This window comes from Euprymna scolopes, chromosome 1, assembly GCF_053919585.1.
Source record: "Euprymna scolopes isolate OS-2025 chromosome 1, ASM5391958v1, whole genome shotgun sequence".
Lineage (NCBI taxonomy): Eukaryota > Metazoa > Mollusca > Cephalopoda > Sepiida > Sepiolidae > Euprymna > Euprymna scolopes.
In genome coordinates this window covers 97,012,523-97,033,594 of record NC_136482.1, presented here as the reverse complement: position 1 = coordinate 97,033,594, position 21,072 = coordinate 97,012,523, and the positions used below count along the sequence as shown (strand labels likewise).

The following is a 21,072-nucleotide window of genomic DNA, read 5'->3' as shown; positions in this document are numbered from 1 at the left end:
TCAATTGTTACGTTTTTTTCAGGGTGAATGTAAAATTTTATGCTCTTTCCGATAAACTAAATATAATATTTTAGACAAACGTTGTTTTATAAATTCACCCCCCCATTTTGGAATGTCTATGAGAATTTTAATAATTAATTTTGTTTGGCACGTTTTATATATCACAAATTGAAGATAAAACATGAATAAATAAAATACTCAAATTTAAAACAACAAAAAATATCACTTATCTGTAAATTTACCGGTAAAGTCCAAAATTTAAATCCTTCTTTTTTCGATAACCACGTGTTTTTTTTTTTTTTTTTTTTTTTTTTTTTTTTTTTTTTTACGTGGAAGCTTAATTTTTGTTTAGAATGTTCCAGTAATTAATCGTCGATCAGTTTATATTTTGATATTTAATTCCTGGTTTCCTTTTTTTCGATATAAAAAAAAAAAAAAAAGACGAAACCGGATAATGCAGATTTATAGTATAATAAAAAAAAAATTCAGGTATTTCTTTAAGATATTAAAAAAAAAAAATAACATTGCATATCTGCGTCATATCGTAATTCGTGTTAATGAAAAATGAAAACTCTCAGTTTTTATGTATGATAGCGTAAAGGCACAAAAATAAAAAAAAGGACAAGTTATCTCCCTTAAGTCAGGCAAACAGGCAAAACGTAACTGACTGCTACTGATCCTACCCGACACTAAGCATTCTTGGGAGCAGACATATTTACTAGTCTTTAAAGAATTTTATTGGAATAATGGTGAGTTTTTTTGTTTTTTTACTACCCGTATTTTTTAACTTTCTGTAACTGATGAGAAAGTTGTATTTAAATTTTATTTTGACTTTTTAAACTTTATTTGAGTAAAAAACATTAATTTTTCAGGTAATTTCTACACTTTATCGCCGAAAATGTTTCGGCGATAAAAAGTTACGTTTGTATTATTACTGTCTCTGTCTGTACACATAGATTAAAAAGAAAGTGGTCTAAAAACAAAAATATAGCAAATAAATGTTATCAAAGGCAAGATAAAATAAAAAAAACTCGTAATTTCTATTTAAAATTACGGCCAAATCTGTTCATTGCAATGTGGCCATAAAGTGGGTGCCCATTTGACGTCACATCATTATAGAAAAGTGACCCCCCAATTTGTGACCATTTGTAAAATTTTTTATCTTGGAAACTACTAGTTTCGTTTGCCGTATATATAAATGGTTATTTCCGTTTTCAGCGCCTCCGAAAACCTTTAAAAGTGGAAAATTTGAAGGAATATAATCCAATATCGAGATTATTAAGGTTTCTGAATTAGTGTTTTTTTTTTTACACTTATAGGCCTCCGTACATAAGTAAGAGATAATTTTTCACTTCCGGTGTCGTTACAAGTTGCTTGAAATATACTCGTGGTCGCGATGTGTGTTGGAAAAATCCTTCCATTTAAAAATACATGGATTATAATACATAAATATGAATAAATTCTCATACAGGAAGATTAAAAGAAAGCATATCTTACTCATAGAGCAGGTGAGTGACATTTTGCCATTTGAAATATATACCGTAAGATTCAACTGTGTTACTTGTTCGACAATCCGTGATATTTTAAGTGAAGAAATCGAAGGAAAAATAAATAAAATTGTTTATTTCTCTATTAAAGCTTTTATGATATTAAAATTTGGTCTTTGCTCGTTTTATTGAAATAAAATTTACGGGTTTAAATTACGTTTTACTATTATTAAAATCTGATAGAAATATAGGTGTATATTCAAAATGGCGACTCGCCTGAACATTTCCCCAAAATTCTGATACTGCTACTGCACGCCTGTGGAACTCTGTTCCGTCTGCCTGCTTCCCTCCGGACTACAACTTGGATGTCTTCAAGTCTAATGTTAACAAATTCCTAATGAACCGCCCCCCCCTAATTAAACACTTCATAAAATCTCCTCACTAACGTGATGTACTTGCAATAACCCTTATCCCTGAGTAGCTTCCGGGCCTTGATAAGTGGTGATCACTGTGTAAAAAAAAAAAAAAAAAAAAAAAAAAAAAAAAAAAAAAGTAGCAAACTGACATTCTGTCATGTAATGGTTCAAGCCATCTGTTCCACTTAACACTATAAGATTGAGGATAAGCAATGAATCTAAGGGCATTTCAGGCTGAGAAATGCATTAAACAATGTGAGGAGTATCATTGATGTGAACAAATACACGGTAACTGAATAGATTATTAAAATTTTAATTTGTATTAAAATTTTATTCGAATCTTGTTTAATAGTTTATTTTACTTTCAAAATAAAATATTTTTCTGTGGATAATATTTCTTAGTAAGCTAATGTTAATAAATAAATCAAATAAGTTTTTTTTTTTTTTTTTTTATATATATATTCATGAATAAGTGTTTATACATGCAGGTCTTTTACACTTTTTTGCTGTTTTGGCTAGTGGACACAAATCAGCTCATCTTTTTCCCAAGGTGAATAAAACTTTTTTTTTAGGGGGGGGGGGGGAGACGTTCACTCTGTTTTCAAAATTTTTTGTTTAGAGAGAATTTATTAGCAGAGATTAATGTCATCTTAATAATTATTTACTTATAAAACTTTCTAACCTAAGAAATGCATGATGCAGACAGTGACATCTATAATATTTGCCGAGGTCGTCAATTTTCTACATTTGATCATGTCCCATTAGAACTGATCTGAAAACCTTAGTTTTCTCTTGTTTGAAAACGTGACATCGTATCCTCATATTGTTTGGCTGCTTGTCTCTACATCCCTGTCATCCATCTTTCATTCAATCCTGAAACCGATTCTGTTTTATGACTCTGGGCTATTATGCACTCAATGTGACCCCCCCCCCCCCCGTATCAAAATTAGCACATGCTCACTTCATCACTATTTATATGAGGTCCATTATATGTAATCTGACCCCCAAGATCGCCATGGGCATGGAATATGTGCCTATATTAAAGATAGCTTTCCATGTGGGAGGGACATCTCCAGGGAAGATCCTAACTTACCCTATATGTGCTTCCGGGTTGCTTTAGCTCACACTACTGCATTTATATTTACTCTCTATCGCCCCCACAACAGTGGAGTTACTATCTTTCAAAGCATATCTGAGAAAATTGACCAAGTCCTATCTGCTTATCCTTCAGCTAACATTCACGTATGTGGAGACTTCAATGTTCACAACGTCGAATGGTTGACCCACTCAAACAAGACCGATGATGAGGGGAGGTTCTGTCATGATTTCTCCATTGCCTATGACCTCACTCAGATTGTTCAGGAACCCACCCGTGTGCCCGACAATGACGGCCAGTATGCGAGCCTACTAGACCTTTTTCTCACAACTTGCCCTGAACTATGTTCAGTTTCTGTTCTGTCGCCTCTTGGATCTTCCGACCACTCTGTTGTATCAATTAAGATAAAAATGAAATGTAATAAGTCCCCAGACGTACCTCTCCATCGTACAGTATATCGATACACTAAGGCTGACTGGGATAGCTTCCGTACATTTATATCTGATCTACCTCTGCATTCCATGTTTAAAAAGGATGTGTCCTCTATAGTATTAGACCTGACTGAATGGTTAATTGTAGGTATTGACCATTTCATATACCCTCTAAAAAGTTTCAGCAAAAACCTAACAGCCAGCCATGGTTCTCTCCAGAATGTGCTGCTGCCATTGCGCACAGAAATCACTTTTTCCACTGCTTCAAACGTAATAGATGTATGGAAACTAAAGCCGTTTTCAGGATTGTCAGCAACCATTGTAAGAAAGTAATAAGGAACGCAAGAGAGTTGTATGCTCAATCTGTTAAGTCCAAAGTAGCTGAGCAGCGGCTTGGTTCCCACCAGTTTTGGCAAATAGCAAACAGAATCCTGAACAGAAGCGTGTGCTCCATCCCAACTATTATCAATGGACCTGAGGTAATCTCGTCAGCATCAGACAAAGCCAAACTCTTTGTCAAGAACTTTGCAGCTAATTCTACCCTTTCCGACTAAGGCCGCCAACCCCCAATATTTCCTCCTGTATCAGAAAACGCTATGTGATATATGTATATCTGTACGTGATGTTGCCAAGCTAATCAAAAACCTTGATTCCAGTAAAGCAACTGGCCCTGACGGTATTCCAATTATAGTACTCAAAAAAACTTCAACCTGAACTAGCGCCCATACTTACAAAACTGTTTAAACGTTGTCTTAAGGAGAATAGTTTCCCATCTCCCTGGAAAATTTCATCAGTATGCCCTGTATTTAAGAATTCAGGTGATCGCTCATCCCCCTCTCAGTACAGGCCAATAAGTCTCCTGTGCGTCATGAGTAAGTTGCTAGAATCTGTGTTAAATACAGAAGTAATCAACCATCTCAACAAGTGACACTCAATATGGTTTCCGTTCTGCTAGATCTACAGCAGATGTGCTTACAGTTATATCGCATAGGATTAGCAAATCTCTCTAGGGCAATTGCTCTTGACATATCTAAAGCCTTTGATAGGGTATGGCATAAAGGTTTACTTCATAAGATCGCTAGCTATGGTATAGCTGGAAAAGTCTTCTCAATTATTAAATCATTTCTTTCTGATAGGTTCATAAGAGTAGTAGTTGAGGGGCAAAAATCAGAAGCTCACAGTATTAATGCCGGTGTCCCTCAGGTGTCCATCCTGGGCCCAACTCTTTTCCTGATCTACATTAATGATCTTCCAAATCACATCCTTACATCATTTGTAGACATTTATGCTGACGACACTACCATTTATGGTAGCACATCTAAGACAGTAAACGACCAAGTTCTCTCCAATTCTCTCTCCTCTGATCTTGAGCACGTAGTACAATGGGGAAAGGAGTGGCTGGTTACTTTTAATGCATCTAAAACCAAGCTTCTCTCTTTACATCATCAACATTCTAATCCACATTTGGCATCAATTGAAATGAATGGCTCTCGTCTTCAGGAGGCCTCAAGTTTTGACAAGCTTCTGGGCTTGACCATTACTCCTGATCTTAAATGGAATACGTACATCAAATCTGTTGCCAAGGCCGCTGGAAAAATGGTGGGATCTTTCTATCGATCCGGTAAATATCTCACTGCTGATGCTATTCTCTATCTATATAAGAGCCAGGTACGTCCAAGGATGGAATACTGTTGCCACATCTGGGCAGGAGCTGCCAGAAAGAACTTGTCCTGCCTTGATAGAGTTCAAAATAGACTTCGTAGCCTCGTAGGAGATGTCCTTTTCTCCTCCTTGCAACCTCTATCTCACAGAAGAGATGTTGCGAGTTTGTCTCTGATGTATCGTTATTTTCATGGAAAGTGTTCGACTGAGCTTCAATCTATGGTCCCCCCTCGCCAAACTTTCACAAGAAACACTCGTCTAGCTGTAAACACTATCAATAATTCCCCCCACTCTTTATCTGTGGCTAAACCTAAACGTAGATTCCATGAACAAAGCTTCTTTCTTAGAACTGCACACCTGTGGAATTGTCTTCCGTTTTCCTGCTTTCCGGCTGACTACAATATGGTTGTGTTCAAGTCTAAAGTAAATAAGTTCTTGATGAGCCGTTCCATATAAGTTATCAAATTTACCAAATTTTCATTACTAATGATTACTATATTGTCCAATTTCTACTGTACTTATCCTTGAGTTGCCTCTGGGCCTTGATAATGTGGTTATTCCTATGTAAAAAAAAAAAAAAGAGGTCACAAAATTATTTTTACATATTAAGACAAAGATTTTTGTTTTGTAAATCTGCACACTAATCTCAAACAAAGAAGACTGATGTATTATGCATATGTTTAGATTGTGCAACAACCCATTACCTTGTCTGCATATTTGTACTAACATGAGTAAAGGTTAAATTTTTGTTCTTCGGCTGTAAAGCAAATTATTATCACCAGTTTCCGTAAGTTAAAAAAAAAATCTTTGGATTATATAAAGATGTTATTTCTAAGATTACAACTATTTCTCAAGTGTAGATGGGTTTAAGTTTATCATTAAAAACTTAAATTCTATTGTTTTGAATTATTGTATTTATGAAAGTATTTAGCTTTCTTTAGCATTTCTAATTACAATGAACAAAAAACAAGATGGTGATTTTTCTGTCAGCACACTAGTCTGCCAATTGATACCAACTTGCCAAAAGAATAAAAAAAATTATGTCTTTATTTATTTATAAGTATCGTATCAATATCTTATTTTTATTTTTTTTTCTTTATTTTAGGACAGCAATGTTTCCATTTGCGAGTTCACTAATGGTGCATTATTGGAATTGGATAAACATTTTAAAACTGTAATCAAAAAGTAATTTAATCTTTCAAAATGCAATTTTAGGTCAATTTGATAGCATAATTTTATTTCAGTATAACTTTTATTTAAAAGTAGCAAGACCCATTAACCGGACGACTTTTATGAAATTTCACACAAATGTACTTTTGTAATATGTTTTGTATCATAATGTCTTCAATAAGTATCGATACTCGAAAAATTTCAATGAAAGAAGAAACAGGCAATATTGACCAAAGATAACACCTTATACAGCCTAACATCACAAGTGCATTTGAGAAGTTTTATTACTACATAAGCAGAAAGGCTTTGCATATAAAATCAACAGTAGGTTCTTTGATATGGCAGGAGCACATTTGAAATGAATGTTTCTGTTTAGAGCACAATTGAACCATGATACTTGACTTTGGCATTTTAAACTTAAATTCAAGCCGTTATATATAAAATTTTATAAAATCAACAGTAGGTTGTCTACAGAGTAATGTAGAATACAATGTATTGGGGACTAAGTCATTGCAGGGAGACATGTGAAGCCTCCTCCTTGTGCACCACGATGTAACTAGAGCAGGCAATCAATTTGATTGGAAAATGGGCGATTTCACCAATTTCAATGACAATAAAAATATTGGAGTATGAAACATTTGTTGATCATCATTCAATCCCGGGCAACATTGGGTCTCTCTGCTAGTAAAAAAAAAATGGTTTGATAATTTAATTTTAGGTTCTTCTTTGTCTTTGTTTGTTTTATCTTCCTTTGGTCACTTTTTACTGAATTTTGCAAAATGTTAACTTCATATACAAAGGTACAACTTGTTAATTTAGTGTTGTTTTTATAACAATGAATTAGTGTCATTTGCTTTGATTAAAAATCCTTGTGGTAATAAAGAGGTTTGATTTAAATGAATTATCTGTGAATGTAGTACAGATTTCAAGTTGGATATTGTTGTTATTGTAAGTCCAGTTTTAAGAATCCAAGATATGTAGATTCAAATGTAAAACAAGACTGATCCGCAGTCTTGAAAGTCAACTAATTATACCAAAACAAACACCTATCTTAAATCACCAATAAACTAAGTTAATAAAAAGAAAACTCCTTTGTCATAATCCTCACATCAAAATCCGGATTGTGACTGACAAAAAAGTAAAAATAGACATATTTCCAAGGCAACTAAAATCGCCTTATTCTTGATTTCACTTTTATTTGCATAAGGTTGTTGAATTTAAATCGCAAAGTTGAATTATATATTTGAAACAAGAAACAAAATTCTTTATGCTATTGATGTAAGTTTTTGCTTGTACTTTTTGACATTTTTTTTCTTTTCCTATTGAGTCCATTTGTTTCGGTTCATTGTTTTATATGCTCTTAGAAGTGGTATGGATATCCAGTTTCCCACCATCTTCTTGAATTGATGCATAACTGAGAGTGAACTATACTTTGGTATTGATGCTATGTTTTTATTTTAAACTTGGTGTTTATACCCTGAGCTGGTGAAGAGACCTTATATCAAAAAAAAGAAACGATTGTACAGGAATTGCTATTTCTGTTGAATTCTTAGAGCGTATGTAAATGAATGTTTTTGTTTACCTCAGATTTATTTTTTTTCCCACTTTTTGTTTTATTTTACTTCAGTCGAAGTTCTCAGAAATCAAAGGGCCCACTACCTGGGGTTAACACTTGAACTCTATATGAGATACATAAATATTCAAATGTTCCATTAGAGTTCTCTATCTCTCAAACACTGAGTTAGTAAAGAAATTGAGAACATAATTTTCCTCCCCTTAATTAACCATTTTTATATCTTTCATTTTGGTCTATTGGTCTTACTGAATTCCAGGACAAGAATTTATCTAGTATGGAGTATCCAGCTTTGTGCTATTACCTGAGGTAACATCACTTGGAGAAGGTGCAATATTCCTTGTAAAAGCTAATGTAAGTTAGCCATAGTGAGATCTTATTTGGGCAGCGAATACTGTTTGATTTTGAATATTTAGTCAGGGTTTACTTCTAGATGTTATATTATGAATATGCGTATGGTGGCGAGAAGGAACCAGAAAAGCAATATGTATTTAAATTTGAAATGATTGATTTCTCAATCGTTTATTTATAAAAATTAAACTTAACAAGAAAGTAAAAATAAACAAAGTGTTCAAAGTTCATAGGATGATGCACGCGAGAGTGGATTTAACGTCGGGAAGTGATCTGACGGAACCGATAATTATCCCATGCTGTAGATTTGCTGTGACTCTGGGTGACTAACTTTTTGTCGCGACAGATAGTGTTTTTATAGTGATGGCGCGGACGTAGTTGAAGACAAAGGGCAAATTGATAATTAGCTTATATTTTGCTATTCTAATTGTGTTTGTTTATTTTGTCTTAATAGAGAATCGTCTGTTTGGTGTATGTGTACATGTGTTATATCAATTTAAAGCTGAAAAAGTTGTGAATGTAACCTAGTCGATGTTGAATTGTTGCAATGTTTTGTGTAATACTTATTTGCGTTAATATGCTCCCCGAGTTGCGTTTACTGTGGTGCTCGTGTTTTACATTTTGTGTTTTTTTCTTTTGCTTTGCAGTCTTATCTGGCGATTTTCTTGGTTGAAGTGATGTGCGAGCTATTCTATTGATGGGTGTATGTGAGAGAATGGGCTTTGAAATTGTGTGTATTTATTGAGTTCATTTGTATTGACTCGACGAACAGATTTTTCTCAGCGTTGCCATTATTGACGCTGTCGCAGCAGCAGCTGCTGCTGCTTTTCTAGTTTATCATGTAAATATAGAGGGATATGCGAATATAACCTAGAGAAAAATATCCTCATACCAGTTTGTTCTGACAAACCCCTGTACAGAGAGACCTTAGACATTCAAGTTCTCTAATATAATATGCATACGTATACGTGCGTGTGTATTTATATAATTAAAAATCTTAAAAATGTATTCTTGCATATGTATTACCAACATCTCTCATTGGCTGTTTGTCACATTGATCAAATTTCGTTAAGATCTGTTTTCTGTATCAAAACCTTTAGTTGTCTACAAATACCTGGTAAAGATCTATTCTGTTAAATAGTCCCTTCTTGCAATATTCTAAAGGAAAATACATTAGCAGTTTTTCTGACATTTCTACGGGGTGGAATGATAAACTTGTCGTCTTTTAAAGCTGTAATGGTGTGTTTTTTTTCAATAAAAAAAAAAAAAAAAAAAAAAAAAAAAAAAAAAAAAATCGATTCAGGTAACTTGATTATGTAGTAGACATCTATTCAATCACAGCCTTGGTACGGGTCCGGAATTGGGAGCATGCCTTTTCCACAAGCGCTGGCAAGAGCTCGGTGGATGGAGGTAATCAGACTGGCTTTGGTGTTGTGAGAGATCATGTTGGTGATGTTCTCGACATATGACCGAACGAAGTAGTCCAGCCGGTTCAGGTCAGGGGAAGAGGGAGGGTAGTGAAAGAAGGGTGCAAAGTCTTAACACTCCTGAAGTCAAGCCTGGGTTTCTTTGGATTTGTAGGCCAGTGCTGAGTCCTGCTGCCACACCTAGGGTCTGTCAGCTGCCACCTGATTGCATCAGGGGATCGCCATACATCCAGGTACATTTTGGTGTTGACTGTCAAGCCGACTTTGAAGATGTGAGGTGGCATCGTGTGGCCCTTACTTGAAACCACACCAAAGCCCATAACCGTGGCTGGAAACTTTCATTGAGCTGTGCCCTCAAGTGTTGAAACGTCCGGATTTGCATTTTGAAGGTGCTGGCAGTGGTCCTGTTGTCATAACTTGGATCGGTAGAGAGCATGAGTTGTACAGTGATGCATCTTTAATCTCGTTCGTTGAACATTGTGTCACTTCCAGACATGATAGAAGGCTCCTATCACTCTTGGGATTTGTATACAACTGGCCAACTAGATGATATGCATCAAATATTTTGTGGGTTTGTAGGGAATTAACAGGGTAAATTCTTCAGGTTTATTTGAAAAATTTTCATCTAATATTATTTTGGATCACAAAAGAATTGTCTGCCATTCTTATAGGTGCTATTGGCAAAAAAGGCCCATGGATTTTATCACCAATTATATAGGACGGTTCAAATGTCTTGTTAGCCTTACGTAAAGGAAACAATAAGGGAGCAGGTTATACAGCAATATGAAATTTCTTTGTTTCGGTTGATTCACTTTTAAGGAGTGAAAACAAAAAAAAAAGAACAAATAATCGATTTATAGAAAAGCTGTAATAGATGCAGTTTATTCACTTTCATTGACATCGATTCTGTATAAATATCATACTTTTTGTTGTGTAAAATGGTGCAGCATCATGATCTGTGTGGTATTTTTTGCTTTGGTAATTGTTCCTCTATTTTATTTTTTGGTAGATGTAACTAGATTTTTGCACACCATATCTCGCATAAGTCAAATTTTATGCTGCAGAGTAATGCAACAATACAAAAACATGTCATTGATTCAATCTTTATATAATCTTTCATTCTCAACCAACATCTCTCTTTTCAAAACGGATGTCAGTGTTTTATTCTTTTTCTTCACAATTGCTTGAACTTTCACATCATTTTCATTAAACCAATTCTGATAAACCTTCAGAGCATCATAAATATAATCTACAGATATTTGAAAATATTTTCAATTGTTTGCACAATCAAATTTATTTCTTATTTTTTCTTATGTTACCAGTTTTTTGTTATCATTAAAGTTATGCACATCCAACTGTTTGGACATCTTGAAATTTTTTATTTTTTTTTAACATTACTCTAAACAAGACATGAAACCACTTAATGTAAGGAACTAACAAGAACGAAAGATGATTATAGCATGAGATGCTTATTGGTCTTGAAAAGACTAAGGCTATAGTTAGGAGGAAAACAGTATTAAGAGTTCTACAAGCTTGCAATACTTGAAAATGAGTTACTAGAATATGAAGCTGTATTACAATGAAGTATCAAAACCGCAAATTGATGGAGACCATTTAGAGACGATCTAGAACAAAGGAAATGGGGAATAGATGGGACAATTCTGAAGTGTGCCATAATAGTATTTATAGAAAAGACTAACATCACATTTGTGAGAGAGGTTGCAGAAAAGGAAACAGGCTGGGGCTAATCAAATTACATGTTTCTTTACCTTATCAAAACATCTCAAATGAGACAGATTCACCAACCCAAATATGACCGGTACTCCATACATGATAGATTTGTAGAGATAAAGAATAGCCTCAGGTGTGAGATGGTACTTAAGCGATAGTGAAAACTGATTTTATGAGAAACAGAAGCAGCAATGGATCCGATATATGAAAATATAGAAAGAAAGATTTTATGAGAAAGAAAGACCAAGAAGTTTTAGTCGATTTCTTAACGAGAGCAGAGCCACTCATGAGAATCTGAGAAAGAAAAGGGATACGTTTATAATTGAAAAATTGCTGACTTTAGCATAAACTAATCAGTAGTCAGTCCTTCTGCATCATGCTTAACGCTGACATTACAAATGTCAGCGTTAAGAATGGTGCAGAACAAATGTTAGTGTACATGTTTTCTTATGAGAACGTAATCAATTACTAGATATCGCTGTTTTGAATCTGATGTATTGAAATTGTTTTAAATTCTATACGTACAAGTGAGCATGCAAAAGTTTTGAACCACATTAATTTATTTGTTTTTAATAAGTTATCTACTTGTATGAATTTTTTTTTTTTTTTTACATATATATCTTTTTTTCACTATCGATACATTTTTTTGTATTCTTCACAAGTTCTCTGTTTTTCTCAAGTGACAGGGGTGATAATGTCGCATTCAGGCTTTTTCCTGAACTATTAACTTCTTGAAGGAAGAACTACAATTTTAAAATAAAATTATAATTCTAGTCATCCTAACACAAAGAACATTTATTACCCCTGACAAAAGAAGGGTAGACCTGTAAATTCACCCTTGTCCGTTTGTCTGTTCGCATTTTTCTCAATAACTATGTCTTGGAATTTTTAAAAATTTTGCACAAACATTAAACATGATATGAGTAAAAAAAAAAAAAAAAAAGTAATAGAACGGATTTTCTGGTAAAACTCTGGTTACCCTCTAGAGGTGTCTTTCAAGTTAAAATGACTAAAATTGACACTTTTGTGCTTATTAAAAAAAATTGATGTCTTGGATTTTTATAAAACTTTCTGAAAAGTTGAAACTAACCGATTTCTATATAATTTTGTTTGTCTATACTTCGCAATAACTCTTGGGTGTGCCTCAAGGGCTCTTTTAGGGCTAATGAAAAAACTCCATTGTTGGGACTATTTTACCATATTTGTCCAAAATTTTCTGTGTATGTTTATTTAGCAGTTTTGTATGGTGCTGAACTCAAATTTAAATACGTTAAGGCCTTGAAGATATTTGGGGCTAAATGGGGGGGGGGCATAGGTGTTTCTTTTTGTTTTTTTCATAGTGCAGAACTTAAATTTACACATGTTAAGGCCTAAAACTGTACCGTTTGTTCATTTTCACCAGGATTTGACGTCCCCTGGGGACTTTTGGGGCTAAATGGAGGGGTGGGGGTGCAAATGTTGAACTTATTCATTTAAAAAAAATTTTTTTTATGCTTCATTCACTGTGCACTCACGGGGCACCATGCATGCTTCACTTGTTTTTTTTTTTTTTTTTTTTTTTTTCCAACTAAGAATCGATTCTTGTTAAATTATCCCAATAATAGGCTATCTGCTGAAACTTTAACTCATTTTCTATATTTTCTTTTTCATTAAAACTTAATTCACTATCTACTATCTCTCATGCCTGGCTTAAGGTGACCCAACAAGGTCATGATCCATCAGTCATGCTTCTTAACCTGAAAAATCATACTTATCTCTTACTGTTAAGTAATATTTAATATGTTAACCGTATCGGTGTCTTTTTCTTAACTAAAGATTATCTTTTGTTGAGACTTAAAATTAGAAAAAACTACACTGATCTATGAAAGCCATTTGGGTTTTTTTCTTTTTTATGCAAACTAGATTTTTTTCTTGAGTTTTCTTCTATAATGCAATTTTGCACACTTTTTATATTTTTATCATATGTAGCATTTTGTATAAAAAACAAACTTTGACAGCATTCATCGCTAAGTATAGAAGCTAATTCCATTTATTGATCCTTTCCTTTCTCAAATACAATGCAGCGGATGCAGCTTTTTCCTCATCTGCTGCATCTCCACTGCATTTACTAATACTTCTGCTCCTCTGTTTACTTTCTGTTAAAAAAAATCAACATGATTGAATTGAAGATCATGTAAAAAAAAGAAAAAAAATTGTTTTGACCCATTGTAGAGTTTGTCCATTTAAAATTGCAGATGAAAGAGTGTGTGTATGTGTGTGTGTATATATATATATATATATATATATATATATGTGTGTGTGGAGAGATTGTGATTCTTGCTTTGAATGTTTTCTTTTTCACTGTCATTGATTTCAAATATTGATCTTGATCTATTTTTTATCAATAAAAGATATTTCACTTCTTTTAGCAATTATAAGGCCTTTCGTCTTAATAGTAGATAAAACATTTAAATCATCTTGAAGGAAAAATTTTTAATCTTATTTAAAAATTTTCAGTTGAGCAAATAATTTTTCTCTCTTGCAACCAAACGCAAAACATTTTCTGACCTACATTGACACAATGCATTTATATGTAGTTACACACGTGTGTGTGTGTGTGTGTATAAATATCTGAACAAACTTGTAAGTGTAAATGTGTCAGTATGTGTGTGTGTGTATATATATAATATATATATATATGGCAAATGACGCGCATGAGCTCAAAACATAACCTATGCCCTAAATCAATATTAATGAAGTTTTTTTTTCCTATTTCTTATTTTAGGTTAATATTTTTTGTTTGTGTATTTATACATGCATTATTATATCTGAACTTAGATTGTTTTTAAATTTAAAAATGAAAAAAATTCCAGTTATGACCCTTTTGTTTAAAAAATTATAAACATAATTTAAGTAATAAATTTAAAATTAAGATATTCTCCAATCTCAATTGTTTTTAAATAAGATTTTTTAGTAGTACTACAGTCACTTTGAGCTGTTGGAAAACTGCTTCTGTTGTACCAGTATTCAAGAATTCTGGCGAAAGGACAGACCCATCAAATTATCGCCCCATTAGCCTCCTCCCACTTTTTGCCAAAATATTTGAGACCATAATTAACCATGCTCTAGTCCATCATCTTACAGATGCTAAACTACTGACTAACAAACAATATGGATTTAGACAAGCCCGTTCCACAGCAGACATCCTAACTGTGATCTCTGAACGTATATACCATTCACTGGACAAAGCGGGGGAGGGCAGAGCGGTAGCTCTAGATATATCTAAGGCTTTTGACAGGGTATGGCATGAGGGTCTCCTCAGTAAAATCAGATCATACGGTATCACTGGTAGAATACTTAACATAATTAAATCCTTCTTAGATAAGAGAAAAATCCAGGTTGTCCTCGACGGTCGTACATCTAAACAATATGATATAAATGTGGGGGTGCCCCAGGGTTCTATCCTTGGACCTCTATTGTTCCTGATATTCATAAATGACCTCCCCGACAACATTGCCTCTGAGATGGGTATATATGCTGATGACACTACACTCTATGGCAGGCACGATAGGAAGACGAATGAACACATTTCTAAAGAAATGGCAGAAACACTAGAGGAAGACCTCCAATCTGTAGTGGAATGGGGACAAAAGTGGTTGGTCGCGTTCAATGCTGCCAAGACTAAACTAGTTTCATTCAATAATTACAAGAAACCCTCTCTACCACCCATAGCAATGGCCAACGACTCTTTATCTGAGAGTCCATCTTTCAAACTCCTTGGCCTAACGTTCACAGGAAACATGAGTTGGAACAATTACATTGAAGGCATTGCCAGGGCCGCTGCAAGAAAGGTGGGCTCTCTCTACCGTGCTAGAAAACTACTAACACCCGAAAGTATTCTGTACTTCGCATAGGATTAGCAAATCTCTCGACGGTGGCAATCTTTCTAGGGCAATTGCTCTTGACATATCTAAAGCCTTTGATAGGGTATGGCATAAAGGTTTACTTCATAAGATCGCTAGCTATGGTATAGCTGGAAAAGTCTTCTCAATTATTAAATCATTTCTTTCTGATAGGTTCATAAGAGTAGTAGTTGAGGGGCAAAAATCAGAAGCTCACAGTATTAATGCCGGTGTCCCTCAGGGATCCATCCTGGGCCCAACTCTTTTCCTGATCTACATTAATGATCTTCCAAATCATATCCTTACATCATTTGTAGACATTTATGCTGACGACACTACCATTTATGGTAGCACATCTAAGACAGTAAACGACCAAGTTCTTTCCAATTCTCTCTCCTCTGATCTTGAGCACGTAGTACAATGGGGAAAGGAGTGGCTGGTTACTTTTAATGCATCTAAAACCAAGCTTCTCTCTTTACATCATCAACATTCTAATCCACATTTGGCATCAATTGAAATGAATGGCTCTCGTCTTCAGGAGGCCTCAAGTTTTGACAAGCTTTTGGGCTTGACCATTACTCCTGATCTTAAATGGAACACGTATATCAAATCTGTTGCCAAGGCCGCTGGAAAAATGGTGGGATCTTTCTATCGATCAAGTAGATATCTCACTGCTGATGCTATTCTCTATCTATATAAGAGCCAGGTACGTCCAAGGATGGAATACTGTTGCCACATCTGGGCAGGAGCTGCTAGAAAGGACTTGTCCTGCCTTGATAGAGTTCAAAATAGACTTCGTAGCCTCGTAGGAGATGTCCTTTTCTCCTCCTTGCAACCTCTATCTCACAGAAGAGATGTTGCGAGTTTGTCTCTGATGTATCGTTATTTTCATGGAAAGTGTTCGACTGAGCTTCAATCTATGGTCCCCCCTCGCCAAACTTTCACAAGAAACACTCGTCTAGCTGTAAACACTATCAATAATTTCCCCCACTCTTTATCTGTGCCTAAACCTAAACGTAGATTCCATGAACAAAGCTTCTTTCTTAGAACTGCACGCCTGTGGAATTGTCTTCCGTTTTCCTGCTTTCCGGCTGACTACAATATGGTTGTGTTCAAGTCTAAAGTAAATAAGTTCTTGATGAGCCGTTCCATATAAGTTATTAAATTTACCAAATTTTCATTACTAATGATTACTATATTGACCAACTTCTACTGTACACTCTTTAACCCTTATCCTTGAGTGGCCTCTGGGCCTTGATAATGTGGTGATGCCTTTGTAAAAAAAAAAAAAAAAAAAATTTGCCCATGTATGGAGTATTGCTGCCACATCTGGGCTGGTGCATCTGCTACTAGTCTCTCGCTCCTTGACAAGGTTCAAAAGAGTCGCAAACCTGATAGGCCCTGAACTGGCATCTAAGCTTCAGCCTCTGTCCCATCGACGAAATGTTGCATCCCTCTGCCTCTTCTACAAGTATTTTAGTGGTGAATGCTCTGACGAACTGCAATCACTTGTGCCCCCACGACGTGAGCACCCTCGACAAACCCGACAGGCTGCTAAATCCCACCCCCACACTGTAGAGATCCCTAGATGTAAAAGATCTTTTTACTCCAATAGTTTCTTCCCCAGAACCGCTAGACTCTGGAATTCCATTCCAGGTCCCTGCTTCCCCAACAGTACTGATGTGCAGAAGTTCAAGTGTAACGTGAACCGACACCTTGCTGCCCAAATCCCTACATAGTACCCCAGTAGTTGTTGCCCCTGATAGTAGCCCCCTACACCAAAGTGGCAATTTGCCTTGTTTGGGGTGAAAATGTAATAAAAAAAAAAAAAAAAAAAAAAAAAAAAGACTCCGTTCCAGTTTTGTCTAAAAGAAATGTACTAACACAGAAATTCATTGCAATATTATTAATTTTTTTTTTTTTTTTTTTTTTCACCATTTTCTTTCCTTTTCTGTTTCCATAAGTTGAGAGGGAGCTCAGATTAAGTTATGTAATATATATATATATTATATGAGTACTTATAAGTCTGTTACAGTGTCTTGTATATAAAGTAACAAGACTTGTAAATGAGACAAAAAATATCTTTTCTAAAAGATTTCATTCATGCATAAATGCATTGACATCAAGTATTTCCCATTCCATAATGTTGCAACGAACAATATATAGAATACAAGTTTATATTCTTTTAAATTGTAAAAAGAAATTTGTGTCAACATTTATGTTGTATTCTAAAATTAATGTTCTTATAAGTTGTTTAAATCAGATTTGGAGATATTTCATTCAAGATGGCATAATTGTCACCTGTATTTGTATGTTTTTACATTTTTCTATTTAAAAAAACAAATTATTTTGATCTCGATGTTTGCTCTTTAGTTAATGAAAATAATGATTTATCGTACAAGTAAATGTGTTCTTCATATACACTTTTAATAATTTTATGAATTCAAAGAAAAGATCAGTTGTTTCCTTTTTATTTTATTGCTTTCTCCAAATTAACAGAACTGTTATTTAAATATATGAAAATAAAATAGATCAATTATACCAGAGATTGATTTACTCTGGTAGCGCCCTTTATATATATTTCATGTGAAATGTTATGAGGAGATATATTTTGTCTCCATTTTCAGTTTTTACTTCAATAGTGTTCAATATGTAAGTAGAGCTAGATAGTAAGTTATGAATATATACACGCACACATACTCTATCAAAACTTATGTCTCTTTGTCACTGTCTGCCTGTTTTCTGACTTTTTAATATTGTTTCATAAAACTTTACATGTAGTTATGATCCTGGGTACAAAAGCAAGCTAGATTTTTCACAATAACTCCAGCCGTTTTAATAGTTTCGATTCTAGTTCAGATTCAAGAAATATTCCCCTAATAATTTATACAGAGTGCTTAGGGATAAATTTGATTTATTTTAATATACTTTCCTTTCAGAACCATTTAAAGTATTTAATAACTGTAAATGCAATGAATAGCTATTTCTCTGTGATATTGGTGGGCTTGAGAACTGGAGATGGATGACAGAAAAGCATTGAAATATTGGAAGAAAGTGATCAGCATCATGATGATTCGTGCTGAATTAATATATTCAGAAGTCTTAGTCATGAGATGTGAACTAGAGAATTGTGATGGAGTGTGAACACAATGTCTAACAAGAAGTATTATAACAGGCATTCTAACTGTTTCTGCAAAATGAAATTTGTCGAATCTACAAAAAACGTGTAGTAAAACAATGCAGCACTTTCCAAGATGAATAGGTGCGAGTGGTTACTAAAAAGAAACCACTGAACAAAGGTCTTCGTTATTCTTCATACAAGAGTTGCAAGTGCCAACTACTCGGTACCTGGGCACAAGAGAGCTACTTTACAAAAGCCAACAATCTTCTCAAGATGAAACAGTCAGTTCAGCAAGCGATGCTCTGGTAATTTTCAAAAGGTAAGAACTTCCAGAACCAGTTGCAGAATATGAAAAATGAGTAGTTAACTTGAGTCTGAATGAAATTCTGCATGTGATGAAGACAAAGTTCCTCAAACTGATGGTCTCTGGGTATATTTCCAGCAAAGACCGTGCCATGTTCTTCTATATATTTGAAAAAGATTTTGGATCCATTCAGATGTCTACATTGAGTTGCTGTCCACTTGTGAAGCACTGGGTGGAGAATGACTGGAAGAAGGTCATACATGTAGCAACAGAATTTGACTCTGTCACATATCCAGAAAAACCCAGCTGGTCCCAACTTACCTGATTGCAACCAGATGGATTATTATGTATGGAGTGCAGTTGAGATGTATATTGTACTACCTGCAACACCAATGGTAAGTCGATTGGCAAGATCAAACTGGTGTTCAAGTGTCTCTCGAAAGACTCTGAAGGCTGTGTGCTCCACGTTTACATACTGTTTGGAGATCTTGGTGATGATTTGGGGGTGGCTTATTCAAGTGAACTCTATTCACCAAAAGAGATGCACTTTTAATTGTGAGAATACATCAAGTATCTTTTTTTCATTCCTTTCCAAAATGTGTCAAATTTATCCCAAACACCCTGTATATGTTGTATACACATGAAATAAGTTTACATTTGTGCTTTTCTCAATTAGCTGTAATTTTGAATTTTCTATTTACATTGAATTATCTTTGAATTGAATATTTATTGAAATAATAATAACCAAAAAGAAAATGCACAAAAAAAATTATATAAAATGTAAATTCACTACCACTTATTGTTTTTTATATTTACGTTGAATTACCTTAATTTTAGTGTTGCATGCCAGCATTTAAAATGGACATTAAGCTGAATATGATAGAAAAGCAAATGAAACTCTTAAAATCTTATATATATTTCTAGCAGATTGCCCAGTGTTGCTCAGTTGTAAAATATGCTTAAATTATATTTTAATTTATGCATGTTTCATATGTATTATTACAGAGCCAATTCCCTATTCATTATTATACTAGCATTTCAACCTGGCGTTGCCCGGGTGTTTGGATGTAAGTTGTAGTAGGAAGGCAGGCTCAACCCCGTACTGCGAAGGAGGAAAAGAATAGGAAAAAAAACCCTGACGTCTTTGCTATTATGACCACTGCCAAACTGGAAGTGACTTATGTTTAAATTAAGGCTAGACAATCGAACGGAGAGGATGACTTTCGAAAATATTGGCGAAAAAAGTGACCCCCCCCCCCTGGAGAAAAGTGGCCAGTTGAAGGTGAAGATATTAATGTTTTTAGCCAATTTTTCAATATTTGTCGTCTGAAAGGTCGAACTTCAAAACGATACTGATTTTGGTAAAATCTGTCACCTCTGCCGAGAGTTTTAGGCAAACATGCAAGCATACATACATTTATATATTGGTAACTAAAAATTTTCGACCCAAATCAATTAAAAAGCTTGCCCTATCTCTGAATATCTTTTACGTCAAATTTAAAATGTTTAGACCAGAAATTGTCTGAGTAATTTGGTAGAAACCGCAGAGGTCAATTTTTTTTTATCTTTGACCCCTATTATGACCTTAACATTTATTGTTTTTGGGCTCAAATCAAGTTAAGTTAGATCCATGTTGGAGGAGTTTGGTAGTTCTCAAAGATCAAATCATTGAACTTTGACTCCTTAACAGCCGAATTTCTGGCCGAAAACCGATCACAAAGATTTTCCCAAATCTCAGTATCCTGTATATCAAATTTCGAGTCTGTAGACTTAAAATTGACAGTTATTGCATAGAGAAATGTACACACATACACACGTTCACTTTTATAGATATAGATTTTACCTAATATACAGAAGTGATTTCAAAAATTTAAAAGCAGAAAAACCTTGAGTGTCATCAGCTAAAATTGAAACAAAAACAGTGCTCCAGCCTTGAGCAATCAGATAGATACGAAAACATTTAAATTGAACTAACGTATAAATGTATATTTGCACATGCATACAAAAGCACTTTAAGTCCACTTACACCTACCAAATTTTATTTTATCTTTTTAAATTAAAAAAAAATTTTTTTTTTCAATTTTGACCTCTTCACAGCTATTTTTACCAGCTAAAGATCAAATCAGATTTGTTCCCCAGGTCCAAATTCCATATATGTCAAGTTTCAAGTCTGTAGACCAAGAATTGAAAAAGGAGTTTGGTAGAGACCATTCCTCAAACAGACAATGTCATTTATATAAACAATGCATTTTGTATTGTTTATAAAAGTACCAGAGACATCTTATCTTCACACCAGCATGCTGGGTGAATATGGCTAGTATAACGTTTTGATTTTAAAGACTGGTATACTTCTCAAGGCTTTTTGAATTCAGCAATTTTTATTTATTTTTTTTTAATGTACAGAGAAGTTAATGAAATCTGT

General features: G+C 34.3%; 1 protein-coding gene across 1 annotated transcript in view; it reads left to right on the top strand.

The window, feature by feature from the left end:
* LOC145255066 (RNA helicase Mov10l1-like) overlaps window positions 1-21,072 on the top strand; it is a 157,601-nt gene that overhangs the window by 31,802 nt on the left and 104,727 nt on the right. The gene's annotated exons all lie outside the window — the stretch shown is intronic.